Below are 19,392 nucleotides of genomic sequence, written 5' to 3'. Positions count from 1 at the left end.
AAATAAATAAATAAAAATCTTTAAAATCAATTATTTCGGTGCATTTTATAAAAACATACAACTATGTGAATACATTGGTAAAGGCTCCAAAGGGGCCCATGCAAATGTTCACACTTTCAAGCTTCGGCTCCTCTAGCTTCAAGATGAAGTATGCTTCTGGTTCCTTCTCTGTTACATTTCTGTTGTGGTACAATCCTTTTATAATTATAATCAGTTACTTGTCCACCTGTTCCTCACTGAGTTGTGATGCCTGCAGGAACCGTATCTGTTCATATTGGGATCTCTGGTGTCTACGATGCCCGGAGCATCATAATTAAGCAGTTAAAAAGTGGTTGAATGAACAAGTGAATGAATGAGTGAATGAATGAATGAGCACATTCCTAACTGAAGGTTAAGGAGAGTTGGTGAAGGTGTGGGGTCAGAGAAGCCCCTTCTGACCACCAGGGGGTGCTGTTGGGTGCCGTTGGGCGGTAGGTAGGTTGTAGGGGGAGAGGTGGGTAGGGACACAGTACGTAATTGGCAGGTTTTTTTTAATGATGCTTGAAATCAAGTTTTTGTAGCCCAGAAGATACAAAAAAGGCAAGATGGGCCTTGCACAGTCAAGCAAAGTGAGTCAAGAAATAGACGTTGAAAAAGAAAAGCCATCTCTGCTCCGGAGAATCCCCGAATTGGCAAACCACCTCTATTTCCAACTTTTCTACGACCTGAGCCTTTGATGACAGTTAACATTGGGATTATTCTGGAAACACCACGCCCAGGTCTGCTCCTTATATTTATAGAGCTTTTAGCACAAAGGCATTTTCATCAAAGCACTTTAAGAGCTGGGCACACCCTGTCACACACAGGAGCTCCATGAAAGGAATTGCAGCTTCACAGTGGCCCGGAGGCCTGAGCTGGCAAGCAGGAATGCCTTGGAATCCACTCCCTGGCCACAGGCGAGCCGCCCGGTTTGAAACTGGTGGGAAGAACGACGTCAGGTGGGGCCAGACAAATCCCTGCTGAGGGGCCCTGACCTGCATTTCTGGAAGGAAACCCAGACTTGATGTGCAGGGACCGTGAGTGCCAGGCACGTTAGCAGACTCTTTACATACTTTATCTCATTTAATTCCAACATTATGCCCACTGTGCAAATGAAGAAACTGAGGCCAAGAGAGGCAATATGACTGGCTTCAGGCAATGATCCAAATTCAAGTTTAAATCTGACTTTCTCAACAGCCCTGTACTTTTTTGGAGGTCGTCCTAAGACATGACCTAATGTATAAAAAGAGAGGCAAAATTGAAGGTAAAGGGGCCCACCACGTTTCTGGGTCAACTTGTATTCCTTGATTTTGAGAACATGAGAGCCTTGGCGTATAATCCAAACCGGCCCAGAAGAAAAGGACCATCAAAGCCCACATTTTACTCAACACCCCTGAAGTCCCCATGAGTCCTGTTCAGGGTGTGGAGAATGATACATGCCATCTTTTGTAATGGCACCCACGGCAAGAAGGGCTATGGTCGCCTTGGTGACATTTTTGCCCCTGGCTTGAGACCCCTACTGAGAAGCCAAGGCAAATCACTTCCAATAGGCCAGCCCAACAGGATAGTACCCATTCCCCTACTTACAAGTGTCTGGAACACAGAAAGCCTTCTGTAGACCCAGCAACTCTGAGAAAAGTCATTATGCCTCCTTTCTTGGTCTCTTTCTCTGGAAAACAGGGCTTCCATGGTACCACAATGAGCATTCTCCAATATCATTTGGAGTTCCCAAGAAAATTCGACTTTTCATAAAGACCTCAGACATTTTCCTCAAATAAAGTCTGCTGAAATTCCTCCTCTTAGAAGAGTATAGATTTAAGTCCCAGCTCTGCGTACTAGCTGTCTGAGCTGAGCAAGTAACTTCCTCATCTGTAAAGTGACGGTAATATTGCTTATCTCATAGATTTTTATGCATATGAGAAACAAAGGACAAAGTAAGCCTATCGGCTCCATCAGATAATAATAATGAAAGTATAATAATAATGTATTTAATATCTGGTTTTGCTACTCGGACAACATTCTCCTCCCCCGGGCTGGCTCCGTAGGTCTGAATCAATCTGTATGTCCCATTTGGCACCTAATGGGTACTGACTCTGTCCCAAGAATTTGCAATGCTGCCAAGGTTAAGGGTAAGACCAGTCTATGGAATGAAAAGGGTTTGAAAAGGAGGAGACCAGGTAAATAAAATAGAAAGAAAGTCTCATCAGTGAGGCGAGACTTTAGCTAGGCTTCTAGAGTAGTGCTCCCAGGATTAAATGACAGGTCTGAGGAGCTCTTTCTTGTGATGGGGCTTCTAATTCAGACTGAAACAGCCACAGCAGGTATCCATAAAGTGTTAACTACTACTGATTTGCAGTGTTTGCTGATTTCCATGATGGCAATATGCCCACCGTATTTCGGCTCGGGTCATGATCCCAGGGTCCTGGGATCGAGCCCCACATCGGGCTCTCTGCTTGGCTGGGAGCCTGCTTCCTCCTCTCTCTCTCTCTGCCTGCCTCTCTGCCTACTTGTAATCTCTATCTGTCAGATAAATAAATCTTTAAAAAAAAAAAAAAAAGACTGAAGGTAGAATTGGGAAGAGATGCTAAGTGGCCGCCATTACATAGCGTTTCCGCCACACGGATTCAGTCAGTGCCAACAACCTCAAAAGCGTAGATAACAGGTTAACGGAGTAAATTAGGAAATGATGACTTCTGAATGTTCATTACCTTGTTCTGATAATTTAATGATAAGTTTATATTTTTTAATTTTTTCCAGGTCTGTTGACATAGAACATCATACAAGTTTGACGTACCATGCGATGAGTTGATACTCATATATATTACAGAATGTTTACCACAGTGAGGTCAGGGAACACCTCCACTCACCCACACACACACAAAGTGAACATGTTGTTATTGTTTTGGTAAGAACATTTAAGATTTGTTCTCCCAGCTATCTTCAGTATACAATACGGTACAGTTTGTTACAGTCAACGTGCAATACATTCGATCTGCAGAACTTCCTCCTTCTATGACTGAAAGTCAATACCCCATCTTCCCCCACAACCCAACAACCTCTGCAACCACCATCCTGTTCTGTTTCTATGAGCTCAGTGTTTTTAGATTCCCCATGTAAGTGAGGTCATGCAGCGTTTGTCATTCTCTGTGTGCCTTAGCCTAAGTCCTCAAGGTCCCTCCATGCTGTCCCAAATGGCAGGTCTTCCCTTTTTCTCGTGGCTGAATATATACATGGACATTATTTCATTTTTAACCATGGCTGTATTTGACAACCACCTTGCAAAATTCTTGGCAATTTAAGAATGGGCTGATGATTTAAGAGGTTGGCTCTGGCTCTCCACTGAGGCCATCGGAATAATCCAGGGTAAATACTCATAGCTTGGACCTCGGAATGTTAGTTGGGGGCTGGTCCACAGGGGTTGGATTTGGGAAATATTATGCAGGTAGAGCTGAGAGAATTTGCTAGGAGACAGCATATGGGATGGGAGGGAGAGGGAGAAACCAAAGGTGCCTTGTCGGGTTTTATTTCTCTTGCTTCCTGCCTCCCCACAAAGCCGAGGGCGGTGAACCATGAAACTTCTTCTGTCCTTCATCTATGCCATAGCCGCCTCCTTTCCAACTTCAGCCCCAGCTCTACATGCTGGGAGAATTCTGAGTCTTTCATTTTCTCTTTCATATAAAGGAGAGAACTTAACAAAATTCCACTAAGCCAGACATCTAAAACCATAATTTTCTTTGTGTAAAATAGTATCCCTGTTTTATCTAAATATACAAAGAGGATGGGGAAAGGCGGGGAGGGAGAAAGAGGGAAGAAAAAGAAAGAGGAGGGGAAGGGGGGGAGGGAAGGAGGAGTGGGGGAGGGGAAGGTGGCCTAGGAGGACCTTGGGAGGGAATGGGTTCCAAACCCTAGGTGGGCCCTTTCATGTCACCTATATTCTCACACATAATTTAAATCTTTTACCATAAAAATCTGTTAATATTTTAATGATAAAATCTAAAGAAAAAAAGGAGGAAAGACATAAATTTAAAATACATTGATTAAATTTGGCTTGAAAAGAGAGACGGATAGCTCTCTGGAGAGCAAGAGGCTCTGTCAGGGACAAGGGGGTCAACAGGGGTCACTGAGCCACATGGTTCAGGACTTGAGCCCAAAGACCAACCTTCCACTCCAGAAATATGTCAGGCTGCAGGAACCTGGAGAAACCCTGCAGCCCTCTGTGCTTCAGCGAAACGGCTCATATGTAAATCACACCTCCCGTCACCATGTTGTGACAGGGACCTGAGGAGGGAACAAAAATCCAACATGTGAAAGTCTCTGGAAAAGGACTACACACTTGCCACACGTGAGCCTTTGCTGGTAAATTGCTTGAGCGGCTACTACAAAGTCACCTCTTTCATTTCTTTTTTCCTTTTTTTTTTTTAAGATTTTATTTATTTATTTATTTGTCAGAGAGAGAAAGAGAGAGTGCACAAGCAGGCAGAGAGAGAGGGGGAAGCAGGCTCCCTACAGAGTAAGGAGCCCAATGCAGGACTCAATCCCAGGACCCTGGGATCATGACTTGAGCCGAAGGCAGCGGCTTAACCGACTGAGCCACCCAGGCGTCCCCATTTATTTTTTTAAAGGAAAATATCAATAATACTCTCCACATAAAAGGGGTAGAGTCAGACGGGTCGTAGGACGGGCCTGAACTATCCGAAGGCCTCCGCGGTCTCCACGGAAGTGTGTGGCCAGTGTGATCCTTCGTCGTTCTGACTCAGCTGCCTCTTCGGTACCTGCCAGCCTGCCCTGAGAATAACGAGGGGGCCTTGGCTGTGATGGAAACGGGAAAGGGACGCCGAAGTGACTCCCCTTGAGCCTGCAGAGAACCTGGGTCTGCTTTCTCTCTCTTTGACAAGCCTCCTCTTCGGAGCTCGCCACTCAGAGAGATGGAAGGCAGCGGGGTGGGGTTGGGGTCCTGACCCTCCGGACAGAGCACTTAAATGGTCGGGGCACATGGGACACTTTGCTGGAGCCAGTGGCGTGTCCTTCAGGCTGGGCACTCGGACGCTGCCCAGCCGAGCGGCCACCGGTCCTCAGACGAGACATCTCTATTGACCACCTCGAGGGCTCCTGAATCGATCAATAAGAACATTCCTTCTCTGCCTCTGGCTAAAAGCTAACGAGACGAGCTGGTGCATATGTGATCACTAGAACTTAATTATATATCACATTGATTTTTAATTAGAACTCTGGTGAGGGCCTCATCTATTTAAAAAAAAAAAGGATTCCAACTGGTAAATGGGTCTTGCCTGGGCCGTGGGATAATTTGAAACGCCCTTCTCCTTCTGACCTTTAACCCTTTTGATCAGGAGGAAACTCCCCATACAAACCTCACCATGAGGGCAGAGGCTTTAAACCAGCTAGCATTTGTCCAAAATCTGTGTTCAAATTCTGTACTTCAGCGAGTAAGAGAGACAGACACCAGGAGAGACAGCGGTGATGAGCTTCTATGTTGTTCTTTATAATTAATCCCAATTAACACTGGAAAAGTTCCCATTGGCTCCGATCTCTGGTCTAATCTCTTGGAGAGGTAGGCCCAAAGACATGGTCTGGCTCTGAAATCAGATCTGGCCCCCAAGCTTGCCTCATTTGACCCTTGTTTTCCAGCAGAGCTGGGTTGCTTCGAAGCTCCCCAGGCACCTTCGCTCAGCCTTTCAAGGCTACAAGACAAGTGCTTTGCAAGCTGGAGAGAAACTATGGATCCAGGGCCAAAACTTTGTCCTTAGAAACAGCCCCAATTGCTGGTATTCCTTGCCCAAACGGCATCACAGACATTAAGAACCTCTAGGTTTCTCATCAAGGTTGCCCTGAGTCCTAACAGAGACACACAAGCCACTGGTCACCCAGGGCAGCTAGGGAGGAAGAGAAGGCTTGCCAGAGGTCAGCAGCCGCAGAACTACTGGGTGAGGGGCCCCCAGCCACACGCTGTGACCAGAGCCCCCCAAGCGGAAGCCTAACACATCACCATTGTCCCAGTAAGAAGAGCCCTACCTACAGCCCAGACACCGGGCAGGCTGTCCTTATATGGCCTCATTCACCCACAGCTCAGAGCCCTTGCAGATCCCTTCATTTTATGGCCGAGAAAACCACAGCTCAGGGAGTGTTAGTGACATGCCCAAGGTCACACAGGCCTGGAGCTGCAAGACCCGCCTTCCCATGGCTCTGCCACACTGTGTGTGGCCTCAGCAGGGTGTGCTCGGCCAGCAACGCCCCCCACCTCCCGCACAGCTGCCAAGAGCAACCCCAGGAGTCCCGTCTGCCCCGGGGAGGACAGAGCAGCCATTTCCTCCTCACTGTTTTGCCGCTAAGCCAACCCGTGAGCCCAACTCAGTCACACTGCTCCACTTGCCTCTCGGGGACCGTCACCACAGGGCTTGCTCAAAATTGCCCTGTCTCCAAGCATTTGCTCGAGGACAGAGCAGCCATTTCCTCCTCACTGTTTTGCCGCTAAGCCAACCCGTGAGCCCAACTCAGTCACACTGCTCCACTTGCCTCTCGGGGACCGTCACCACAGGGCTTGCTCAAAATTGCCCTGTCCCCAAGCATTTGCTCATGCCAGCCCTCCACCCAGAATTTCCAGCTCTCTCTTCTCCGCTCATTCATTCCATCTCCCGTGTGTTTATGGAGCTCCTACTACATGCCAGGCACCAGACCACAGGCTAGGGATCTCCGAGGGACAAACAAGACAGCCCCTCGTCCTCAGCCTCATCAGGGAGACAGGTGGACAGACGATTAGAGACAGTGTGAGAAGGGCTAAGATGGAGAAAAGGAAAGCCAGATACTAAAGAAGATTTTTTTTTTTTTTTTTTTTGGAGGGAGAAAGAGAGAATCTTAGCAGGGTCCACGCCTAGCTCGAAGCCCGACATAGGACTTGATCTCATGACCCTGAGATCATGACCTGAGCTGAAATCAGGAGTCAGACACTCAGTGACTGAGCAACCCAGGCGCCCCAAGAGGGATCTTCTGAATCAGCAAATGGACAGATGCTGTCCATCCCTTGTGGCCGTCTTACATTTTCCACTTCCCATTCTCTCCCTGCTCTCCTCCCACTGCCAGACTGGTTTCCTGCCTCATGCAAGGGTCTTAGCACCACAGACAGACTCAGTTCCAGACAACAGGAAACATCCTATAATTCCAAATCCTTCAAAGCACACAGGCCCCTACTGTATACCCAGGAAATGAAAGGGGAACTTTAAGTGAGTATAATGAACACACCTTCTCCAGACCAAATCCTAGTCTAAGAATCCTACTACAGAGCATCCCCTAAGGGAATCCCCCTATCTGGCCTGAGAACCACAGCTCCTAAAAGGGGGTTCCTCAGGATTTGGACTGACCTATTCCTCAACGAGATGATGAACGAGGCCACTTCCCTGAAATCTGAGTGCCGGGCAACAACAGAGGTGGCTGTCAACCGGGTAATGGCCGCCCAGAAAGTCCCCATCCCGATCTCTGGAACGTGTGAATGTTGGCCAACGCGGCAAAGACTTCGCCGGTGCGATCCGGATACGGTTCTTAAAACAGAGAGGGTATTCTGGGTGAGCTGGTGAGCACAACTGTGAGCACAAATGTTAAAAGAGGGAGGCAGAGGGAGATTTCAGACAGAAGGGGAGAAGGTGATGTGACATAGAGGCAGAGATTTGAGCAATGTGACCCCAAGTCAAGGAACTCCAGGAACCCCAAGAAGCTGGAGGGGACAAGATACGGATTGTCCTCTAGGCCTTCTAGAGGGAGCACAGCCCTGCCAACACCTTGATTTAGGCCAGTCTAAGCCGATTTGGGCTCCTGGTCTCCAGAACTAGGAGAGGATAGAGTATGACAGCTTGTTACAGCAGACCTAGCTCATGAACACAGAAGGCACGAGGGCAGCGCCCTGAGCTCATGCCAGAGGTCTAGTGCTCCCTAACAGCTTCCCCTGTAGCCTCCCAGGCTCCTTCTTACACTGGAGATCTGCCTCCAGCCGCTGCACGGCACAGCTCACCATTTTGCACAAGGCTGTGGGTTGCGGCTCACGCTTTGCTTCCTTCCTTTCTTCCCCATATTTCCTGGGGTCTTTGAAACAGAGCTTCTGAATTATTTCAGTCTACTTAGAGATGTGAACCCAGGCAGAAAAAGGAGCAGAAACTCCCTTCCCGGGACCAAAGGAAGGGGCTGCTTGAGAAGGAGGTCTCCGTTTCTGCGTTAAGCATCTTTGTGTCTGTTGGCTTGTTGCTACAGACTGATGAAGCAGAAGGAGACAGGAAAGAAGGAAATATTGATGAAAATTTGGCAGGGCGCACACCATGGGCTACAAAGATTAGAATAGGTAGGATGCAAGGATTTTTATACACTTAAAACGGTGATGTTAGTACAAGTTCTCCTGAAGCCAGTTCCTTCTGCATTCCGCAGGGGAAGGGACTTGGCGCTCACCCTTGGGATGCTGAAGAAGCATTGAACGCCAGTGAGCCACAGATTGAAACAGAACGTTCCTCCTCTCTGGACCATGGGACCGCCTCACCACAGTGCTCAGCCAGGTTCTTAATGAGACAAAAACCCTTAAGTGTTATAAAAATAAGGACTAAGAGGGCAGTGAATTTAGTTAATCCCATTGATTTCCTAATTCTGCGCCCTTATTCCCAAAGTATACATTTAAAAATGAGATGGGAAACTGGGAATGTTTCTCAAAATCCTCGTGAAGGTGGGTCACTAGCCCACTCCGTCGCTACAACCCACCACTATAAAATGTGGATATAATGTGGACAGAAGTGAATGTGGCTCTGGGGGAAACTTTCCAGGCACATACTTAATAAATGAAGGTATTATGCCAAGGGGAGGTGGGGACCCCGAGCCACTGGAGTGGGAGGGGGGTTGGGTAAAACTCTCAGGTCACTGTTCTTGAGGGTTGCCTCCTGTCGGGCTCCCTGGGGAAGGGATTAGCCATGAGGAAGTGGATTTCGTACCCTGGTTATTCAGCTGAACCAGGGTTTGGCAGCAGAAAACTATTGGTTTGCAGCTGCCCAACCCCCTCCTCCCCAACCCAGTGTTTCCGGAAACATTAAAAATACATATCTAGGAAGTTCAAATCTGTTGCTGCAATAAAGTGAGGGAGATTCCATTTTGATGAAAAAATGCCTAAAATTCACGTGAGGAGCTTTCCATATGCACGTTATCGTCCAGGCTGTGTGAGGGTAACTCCAGTAACCTTTTGCCACTTTCTTCTGCAAAACATGTGAATTTGCTCTCTTCACGCAAGACACCTTGCAATGTCGTCTGCTTCCAAATCCTGCAAATCTGCTTCCAGATAGTGCCACTGGCCCCGCCCCTTGGCCTCTGAGCTGTTCTGCCAGCTTTCCCTTTGGTTGTGGGGTCTTTGAAACCTGATTTCCATCTCTAGCGCCTTCTCTGACTTCTGGTATCCCTCTTAGAAGTCATTTCTTTTCTGAATACTCCAGCTTTCTTATATAAATGCAAAGGAATTGAAACTTCTTGCTCCCAAGGTGAAAAGAAGTTTGCAAGGATGTCTGAAGTTATGCACAGAAAACACTGAGTAGTCTGAAAAGACTGTTACTCCACGCATTCCAAGGTATTTTTTTTTTCCTCTCTCTCTCTCTCAAGGTTTAGGAGTATGTAGCTTCCTTTTGTTTAACTTTTATCTTCAACTAAGACAAAAAGAGGAAAATGGTAATATCCCGTAGGACATGGTGTATTTCTGGATGTTTGTCCTAAATATTCCCAGGGACGAATCTGGAAAGGAAAACAGCACCTGTGTAGATCTTCACAGATGTAGAAACTCAAGAGAACTGGAAAGACAACTGCCAGTATCAAAACCTGCACAATCTTTGTGACTAGTGTGGCTCAGTGTTCGATCCCCGTTGACTAATGATGTAGGCAATTGTCAGTAGCAGCACAGACTCCCTTCTGGTCCAGGCCCAACTCGAATTCTTAAAAAAAGGACTATTGCCGGGGCGCCTGGGTGGCTCAGTGGGTTAAAGCCTCTGCCTTCGGCTCAGGTCATGGTCTCAGGGTCCTGGGATCGAGCCCCGCATCGGGCTCTCCGCTCAGCGGGGAGCCTGCTTCCCTTTCTCTCTCTCTCTGCCTGCCTCTCTGCCTACTTGTGATCTCTGTCAAATAAATAAATAAATAAAATCTTTAAAAAAAAAAAAAAAGGACTATTGCCCACTTATTCTCTACCTCGAGGAACAGGAAGAATAAAGATTTAGATATTACTTACATTGACATTACCCCTGTGCTTGCGGGTTTCCTTCTTTTCTCAAATGTCTAAGCAGATCTCTGCCACATACATCTTTTTTCAAACAGATCTAGAGAGCTGTACCTGCAACCAGATCATTACCTCAGGGGGTCAGGGGTGTTATGACCCCTCCCCCGATCTTTCCCAGAACACATGTGGTTAGCAGTGTCTTGAAAGAAATGTACTGTTCTGTTTGCTTGCAAGTTTCAATTTGTCTTTTGCAAAGGTGCACGTGGGCCTTATGGTGATTTCTTTCAGTGTAACAGACATGATCACAAGCTACTAATTTCATTAGTTTTCCAAAAATGGGACAAGTCATCCATTGTATGGTAAGTACTAAAGTCTTTGGGTCTATAAAGGGAATCTGGCCAAGGTTCTTTTTTTTTTTTTTTTTTTTTTTTCTAAGAACAGCTACTTTAAACCACAAGTTCCAGCTAAGAAACTTCTTGGCATCATTAGCACATTAATTAATAACCAAGAAGACGTAGGAAGATTTATATACGATATTTGCTCTTAAGTGTAACACAATTCCCTGACTTCATAACCAAAACTTTTCAAACATGAGTATTGAAAGTAACAAAGAAAATCCAATCCTTTTCCCCATTTACAGAAAGAAAGAAACAAAGAGAGAACGAACTTACCTTTCCCTTTGTTTAACTCTTTAGGCTACTGACTTCTGGCCTTGGCAACAATGTAAAAATGATTTTGAGGCAACGTGAAGAAATATTTTGTAAAAAGTTTCTTTTAATGAAGGGACATGAATTTCACAATGGATGCAGTTTGTATGTTTGTAAATGTGACCGGTTTTCGAATACAAACAAAATCTACCATTATAATTGCCATCAGCTCACAGAGGCATTTCAAGTAACTGGAATGTCTGGCTAGGCCTTACTTTGATCAGAAAGAAGTAAATCATAAGCAAACAGTTTACTTTGAGATTTTTAAGGAAACCCTATAAAATATGCCTACTTCATGCCTATTCATTTCATCTCGACTTCCTACATCTAGAAACTTAACAGAACAAGAATCTTCTAGGCCTTGTTAGGGGCTTGAGTCATAAAAGCAAATTCAGATATGTTTACTCTACTCATAGTGACTTTTCCAGTCAGGATTTTGGTGGGATTATTATAGCTTGTGTAATTTTATTATTTTCAACAAATTGTTAAATGTGGTCTGTTTGTATACTTCTGTAAGACTTTTCATTTAAATAAATTGACAACTTATAAAACAATCCTTGTGTCAGACCACGAAACTTGGTATTTAGTTTGGAAAATACAGTCATTGCAACAATACTAGACACAATCATTCAGGAAAGGATAAAATTTACTCTAATCCAAAAAACAAATCAAGATTATATTTGAGTATACATGAAATCCCCTGTTTTTCTGCTCCCAATGTGCAGGAATGCCTCTTGTGCCAAATGTATATCCATTTTAGAAAAATACTAAATTATTCCAAAGGAAAAGAAAAAGCTGTACTCAAAAACAAGAAATAATCATGGTTTCATAAGAAAACTACAGGCATGTTAATTGATGAACTAAACACAGCTAAAGTAAAAATTAGTGAATTCAAATTCAGAACTGAAAAAAAAAGTCCCAGATCACAGCACAGAGAGGTAAAGACATGGAAATAATAAACAAATCATTTAAAATACAGAATGAGAATGTGATTAACAGATTTCCAAAAAGAAAGGAGAATACAGAAAGAATAAGGAAGACAAAATATGGAAAATGTTAAAACTGGGGAGATTTCCAGAAAAAAAGAGAAAGATATGAGTCTAAATAAAAATACCCAGTAGGAATGAATAAACTTTAAATATGTATATATGTCCTATTAAGACTGCAGAGAGTTTAAGGAGAAAGAAAAAGCAATAGAAACTATGAGAGAAAAAATTAGAACGATCAATAACAGACTTCTCACGAACAATTAAAAAAAAAAATCCAGAAAAAAACGGAGTCCTATCTTAAAAAGACCAAGGCAAAATTACAACGAACTTAGAACTCTCTGCCCACACTAATCTTCCTGTAAGGATGAGGACAAGATAAATGCATTGTCAGAGACACAGGCCATAGAAAATAGGAATCTGTTTTTGGATATTTGTGGGAAGAACCACAAAAGAGCATACCTCGCAAAAGGAAAGGAACCCCAAAATGAAGGAATATTGTGAGTGTTCTCAATCGTGAGAACAAAATGTGAAGAACATGGGAAATCACCTAGTGAAATATCTTTCAATAAATCAACACAAGAGGAGTAACAGAAACAGATAGAAAGGAAAGAAGGAAGGGAAGAAAAGAAAGAAAAGCTGGGGTGTTGAAAATAGTGTGAAGTAGGTAAGCAGTGGGAGGGAATACGATGTTGAGACGATAGCGTGTGACGGTCGCACACAGAGCTCGCTGCTCCCACTGCCTTGTTACAGACGATAGAGATACGACAGATCTTGGGCTTTGAAAGAAAAATGGAAGTCTGCATATTAAAATCATATTGCTGCTCAAAGAATAAAAATACAATAAATAAACTCCATAGTGTTAGGAGAAAATAAATGAATGGGTTGCATGGATGCCCACCACCTCCTGTTGATGGAGACCTCCGGGGAGGGGACCAGGAATGCACACGGGGCTAGGGTTGGAGGCCTAAGAGGCTTTCGATCTCATCTCTAATGTTCTATTTCCTTTAAAAAACAAAAACAGTAAACACTAGGTGCACCTGGGTGGCTCAGGCGGTTAAACGTCCAACTCCTGAGTTTGGCTCAGGTCGTGATCTCAGGGTCATGAGATCAAGTCCCACTACAGGCTCCAAGCTCAGTGCAGAGTCTGCTTGGGATTCTCTCTCTCCCTCTGCTCCTCCCCCCTGCTCACATACACACACTCTCTCTCTCAATCAAATAATTAATTAAATAATTAATTAAAATCTTTAAGGAAAAAAAAACACTGCAAGCAAATAAGATAAAATTGAAAAGTTAATATTTCTAGATGATAGATACATAGGTTTTTTATTACATGGTCTTCTGTGTTTTCCCATATTTTAAATGCCACCCCCCCAGAAAAAAGAAAACTGCTGTGCTTATTTTGAATTATCATTCCAAGTGTATGTAGAGTGTGAAGGAATCCCAAAGCAATTTCGTTCAAGTCCCCAAAGTCCGACAGATTAATTCAGTCCGCACCCAGAGCAGACACAGGGCTGTAACACATACCCGTCTGTTATATGCAGGTGAGAAAAGTTCTTAATGGAAGGTAACTCCAGTGAACTTAAGGGGTCATTGCCTTTTAAATACTGGTGGGTTATAGAGTCCCATTATCTCATGCTCCGCATTGGTTTGGATTACTCGTCTCTGGCTTCAGTGCGCAAAGAGTGGAACAAAGATGTCGACATAGAAACTACCATAGCCAGGGGTCAGCAGGGGGTTACCCAATTAGAGAGCCCTTAAGAAACCACAGAAAAGAAAATAACTTTTCTGTCATAATAAGGACCCTTCCTACGGGAGACAGAACAATCACTTCTGTGTGTTCGTTTTCTCTTGCAACGGGTTAATCGTGAAGCCCAAAGAGAAACACAGCAAGATGTCTTCTGTGAATGACGGGCATTGGCGGTAGGCTGCCCATGGGAGTCCCTGCTCACTAGAACAGCTGTTCAACAACACAACAGCCATGTGTAAGGAAAAAGTCATTCTAACAGAAGAGAAGACTCAGAAGACGTATCAATGAGTGGTCTATATTTGTATTTCCCTCAGTGGACCCTGGCGTGAGAAATATTCTCAAATGAGCTTCATACTCTTAGGATATGGCAAGATCATGATGACTGGCCAAAGGGAGGCCTATAAATATCCTACCCATTCTTCAGCGGGAAATCCAAGTCTCACTTCTGCAAAGGCTTCCTCTTTATTGCAGAGTCAGGAATGGCTCAGGGGCGGCACTAAGTCAGGACATCAATGCCATGATCCCTACCCAAGAAGACAAAAGCCCAACCCAGGCAGTGGCAGTGGGGAGAGAGAATAAGTCATAAATCCAAGTGAGATTTTGGAGGTAGAATCATCACAAATGGTGGCTGGTTAGCTATGCCAGAGTCGAGATCACAGAAGCACTCTAGGATAATTGCAAACTTCCTTAAAATCCCATCAACTTACATAGGAAGCAAGAAATAGAAGAGGTAAATTGGGGGTGGAGGGGGGCTTAGGCAGGGAGGATAGCTAGGTGCCATTCCAGACATATTGGGGAAACTATGGACCTCCGTGGGGTAAATTCTAGTAAGGAAGAGGAAATGTATTACGGGAAGTCAGGATAAAGATTAGGAGATGGTGACTTTGACTTCAGTGCGAGCAGGCAGCTGATTCACAGGTGTGGGTGGGATTGAGCAAGGATGGTGTGGATCCTCTGGTTCAAGGGGTCGAAGCCATGCTTCTCATAGCCATGGGGGAGGGGAGGACAGTGAGGGGGTAACCAGAGGAGACTCCAGACTCCCATTTTAAGTATGGCCAATCATCACTTTCTGGTTTACAACTGAAGCCTTCCACATTACACTTCATTTGAAAAGCGGATCCTATGACTCAAAAAATTTTCCGAAAACCACTGCTCTAGTCCATAAATTAATTGAGGTTGTTGAAATAGCTCCCGTGAAGCAGGCTGGGGCATACCTGTTCCTCCACAGTCTGAATGTCGCCCCTGGCGTCAGGATGGCTGCTGGAGCCCTGCCCTCACGGTGGAGTCTGGGTGGTAAGAAGCCCCTGGAGTCCAAGTAGGCAGAGAAGGGATGTTGTCACAGGCAGGAGGCAGGTCCAGCTCCTCTAAGCAACTGAGCTGTGTAACAGAGTCCTTCTTACTCCAGGAGGAATGGGCCATCATCTGGCTTGCATCGTTTAAGGGACTCTGGAACAGTCCAAGAGACAAAGCCTTCACCCACTGTCTCTAACTGTGAAATCAAAGGGCAAACACCCCTGAGTGAGGGAGCTCATTCTCTTACACTGAAAATTAAAATGGCTGATAATGAACCAGAGGGGAAGCAGATGGGAAAACTAGAGAGTTCGAATCAAATCTTGTAATGAAACTGTAGAGCTGATGGGATCATCTTTGATCTGAGAGAGTTCATGGGCACCAGACATTGGAAAGGAGAAGGGTATGGGTTACTGAAAAGTCAGAGCAGAGCAGTTGAAAAGACAAATGGCTTCTACCATAATTTTGTCCTGAACCCCGCCAATATCACCAACCATCACTAGGACAACAAATCTCTTCAAATGTGGGCCCAGAGTCTGGTGAGAAATCTCCTTCTTCTACAAACTTCCCAGACTTCCTCCCTTCCTTACTGGAAAGCTCTGGCTTAGCAAACATGCCTTTGAGTCTATTTGGTGTAATTACCTCCTGCATGCCTCTATCTGCCTCCACCTCTGCCTTTGCCGTCCGCCCTGGGCTCTCAGTAAAGCCCTGCGCCACCACCACCAACCGCCCAGGGCAGCAAGAACGCAGTTCTCTCTGGATTAGGCATTGAACCTCTTTTTTCTAATCTGCCTCTACCCAGGATGATTTATAATCTCTCCTCTTTGTCTTTTATGGGTCCCTTTTACTAATATCCCTGTAAGCTAGGTCTTGTCACTTTTAAACCCTTTTTCCAGAAAAATAAAAGGAGAAATAAACCTCAAAGACAGTGACTACCTCATCATAAAAACCAACAGACCATTCCACATTTCAAAGCTTCTGGAAAGAAATGCCTAGGTGAAAGAAGAAAGAAAGAGAAAGAAAGAAAGAAAGACAGACAGACAGACAGACAGACAGAAAGAAAGAAAGAAAGAAAGAAAGAAAGAAAGAAAGAAAGAGTTAGAAAGTAGAAAGAGGGGGGAGAAAGAAAGGAAGGAAGAAATGCCAAGATAACCTTAGTCACTATCTCTTCCCCATGCTTATCAACATTCAGCCTCCTCTGTCTCTCTTTCCATTATTTCTGTATTTTAATTTTTCTGATATAATCTAGATCCAATTCCTGCAGCCCCCAAACTCTTACTTCTTTGGTTTTATATTTAAAGACTTTGTCTCAATACCTTGTGTTAAAGATGCAATATAAAAATTAATTGCCTTGTATCATGGGAAGCCAACTATTTAAAGTGTTGTCAACCAGCGTTATTACAATGAATGTGATAATAAAGTTTAAGATGAGTCATGTAAAGCAAAATCGCAAATGGGTTCAGATGAAAGAGTCAGCAAGAGTTCCAACCAAGCCTTGTAATGAGGGGATGGAAGAGATGACGACATCCTAAAAAAACCCATTTCTGTTTGGCTAGATGCAATTTGAAATAATGATAGGTCTATCTAATTGCAACCAAGTTCTCCTCTTACTTCAGCTCATGGGACGAAGACCCCAAGATATATATATATACTTTGCCTCTGTAAATACTGAAGAAGTGAGAAAAAAAACATTCAAAAGTGGCCTTTGCAACCCCCCCGATAGGTCTCTCTCCAACACCTGTCAACAAAAGTGATGCTTGCCAGCTCCTTCTCCTACTCATCAGAAAGGAGCCTTCTGCTAATGAGAATAAAATGAGCCATGACTCCCTGAAGGAGACACACTCTTCATGGCTGTTGGATGGAATTCTAGAATCGGAGTCCAGAAATCTGGGTCTTAGTCCTGGCTTTTTTATAAGCAGACCTTGATCAAATCATATAAACTGGCTTGTGCCTCACTTTCTCCATCTGACAAAGGTAATTTAAAAAAAAAAAAGCCACCACTTGTCCCATGTGTCTTATGGATTTACCGTGAGTGTGCCTTGAAAAGTAGAAGGCGTCCTGGTTGGTGCTCACTCTCATTATTATTTACAGTTTTCTGTACTTCTTCACCTGGACAGGTAATCTGAAGATTCCTCACCTCCCCTCTCTAAAAGGGGGCAGGGCCATAAATTTCAGTATATAAAAACAATCTGGCCTGACGTGACTGAACAGGAATTAGACGTTGAGCTGTTTTAGGATCCCGTGTTCTCTCCTACTCGGAACCCCTAATTACAGGGCACCATAAACCACGGCGTAGCATATTTGCTATGAGCATTCTAGTAAATAACATAGAATTACAGGGCTGGAAGAGCCCTTGGAGAACATCAAGTCCAACCCTTGCATTTTACAGATGAAGAAACTGAGGCCCAGGAAGGTTAAGAAGCTTGTCTGCGGTTTCTACAAACATCTAATGGCACGGGGTGAGGATCCTGACGCCTGAGTTCCTTGTCTTGTGGTCTTTCTGGTGGTGGAGCTACCTCTGCCTGGTTGGGTTGACCTGATCTGTTGGGACAAACACTTGTTCAGAGATTCCTATCGTAGTCATTGCCCACTGCCGTCATCGGACACACATCTGTCACTCGATAGTGACAGGAATTCCTGTTTTCTTGTTGGCTTTCCTTACGACATTGGGGAAATCTTTTCCTGGAAATGTCTCCCTAGTAGATTAAATTGCTGATGTCTCCCCAGTGATAAGATCTGTTCCTTAGAGGCAGATAGATGGTGCGTTGATAAAGACCACAGGGCAGGACTTAGAAACTCTTGGATATGAGACTTGCTTCCAGTTCTCTGGTTCTTGGAGGAGACTTAATCTCTCTCTAAGGAATTTTCCTCCTCTGAACAATGACCTAATATTTCTGAAAACACTGTGAATTTTAAAGTATATTAAAAATATTGGTGCTTATGGGCACCTGGGTGGCTCAGTGGTTTAAGCCATTGCCTTTGGCTCAGGTCGTGATCTCAGGGTCCTGGGATGGAGTTCCTCATCAGGCTCTCTGCTCAGCGGGGAGCCTGCTTCCTCCTCTCTCTCTGCCTGCCTCTCTGCCTACTTGTCATCTCTCTCTGTCAGATAAATAAATAAAATATTTTAAAAAAAAGAAAAGAAAGAAATATTTGTGATTATGGCCTTGAAAGCCCACCAAAACCCAGCATGTGGCAAGATGTACCAGAGACATTCATCTAATAATTCTGACCTCATGTTGTGCAACCTGATGGCTCTGGGAGGCATCATGGAAAACCCACAGACTTACTTCTCCTTGTTGGTATCCACAGAAAGGTTTTTTTCCTCCTTTCTCACATTCGAGAGTCTCTTACTTCTAGCCATTTGCTCCGTTTCCATCTCGAATGGAAAGAAAAAAAAAATTCTGTGCCTCCGTATTTTCAGTAATCAAGACTTCCGCTTTGTTAAAGGCTAGCTTTAGGAGGTTGATGCCTCCTCCTGCCCGTGTAAAGCAAGATACTAAGGGAACGGCGCCATCTTGAACCACACATTACCCTTTGGCTTGGAAGTGACAGACACCTTACTCAAACCCTCTTAAGCAAAAAAGGTGATTTACTGAAATGGTAGTAGATGGCTCACAGAACTGGAGATAAGACAGAATAGAAGCAGGTGTCTCTAGGGACCTCTGGAATGGGAGCTAGGGGGTCTCCCTTCCCAGGCTCATCTGGCTTCTCTCATTGGGTTCGCCTAATTCTCTCCCACGGCAGGCAGGTTCCCTCCACACCCTAGGAGATGCCCACAGCATGTCACTTTACAACCAGAGAGAAACCACCTCTGGTTTGAGAAATCCTATAAAAGGGCCCTCAGTGTCTTGGCTGAGGTCTGATGTTGAGGAATGCGTTCAGGTTCTACGACACAAGGTTGGACATACGACTCAAGTGTAACATTTTAGCCCCCAAGCAAATAATTGGCTCAAAAAAGGGAATGCTTTTCTCAAAGTACACAAAGTCTGCTGGGCAGTCAGAAACAATAGCTATATACCCGTTTTTATGGGCTTTTCTCCTCTGAGCACAGAACACTTCACTAAAACAAATTCATGTCACCAGGGAACATTATTACTTTCCAGTCTGGCGATGGAAAAGGTAATTCACAGAGGAGGAACAGCACCTACTTACAACCAGAGACCTCCTGTATTAATCTTCTACCATATCAATAATTCCTAGCAACCCAACAGCTACCCCGTGCAAGCCTATTGGAGGTAAGTCCCTTTGGAAGAGTTAGAGCACGTATCTTATTTCTCTACCTTGCCTTTCGGTTGCTTTCCGGCATCCTCCTACACCCCGTGAATCAAACACATGTTTGAAGTTTTAGTCATCGTTCTAAGACGGCTCATAGAATTATAACAGGAGTTCTTGCAGGCAGTCTCCCCT

The sequence above is a fragment of the Meles meles genome, chromosome 7, assembly GCF_922984935.1.
Source record: "Meles meles chromosome 7, mMelMel3.1 paternal haplotype, whole genome shotgun sequence".
NCBI lineage: Eukaryota > Metazoa > Chordata > Mammalia > Carnivora > Mustelidae > Meles > Meles meles.
The sequence above is the reverse complement of the archived record's forward strand: the minus strand, read 5'-3'. Positions refer to the sequence as shown.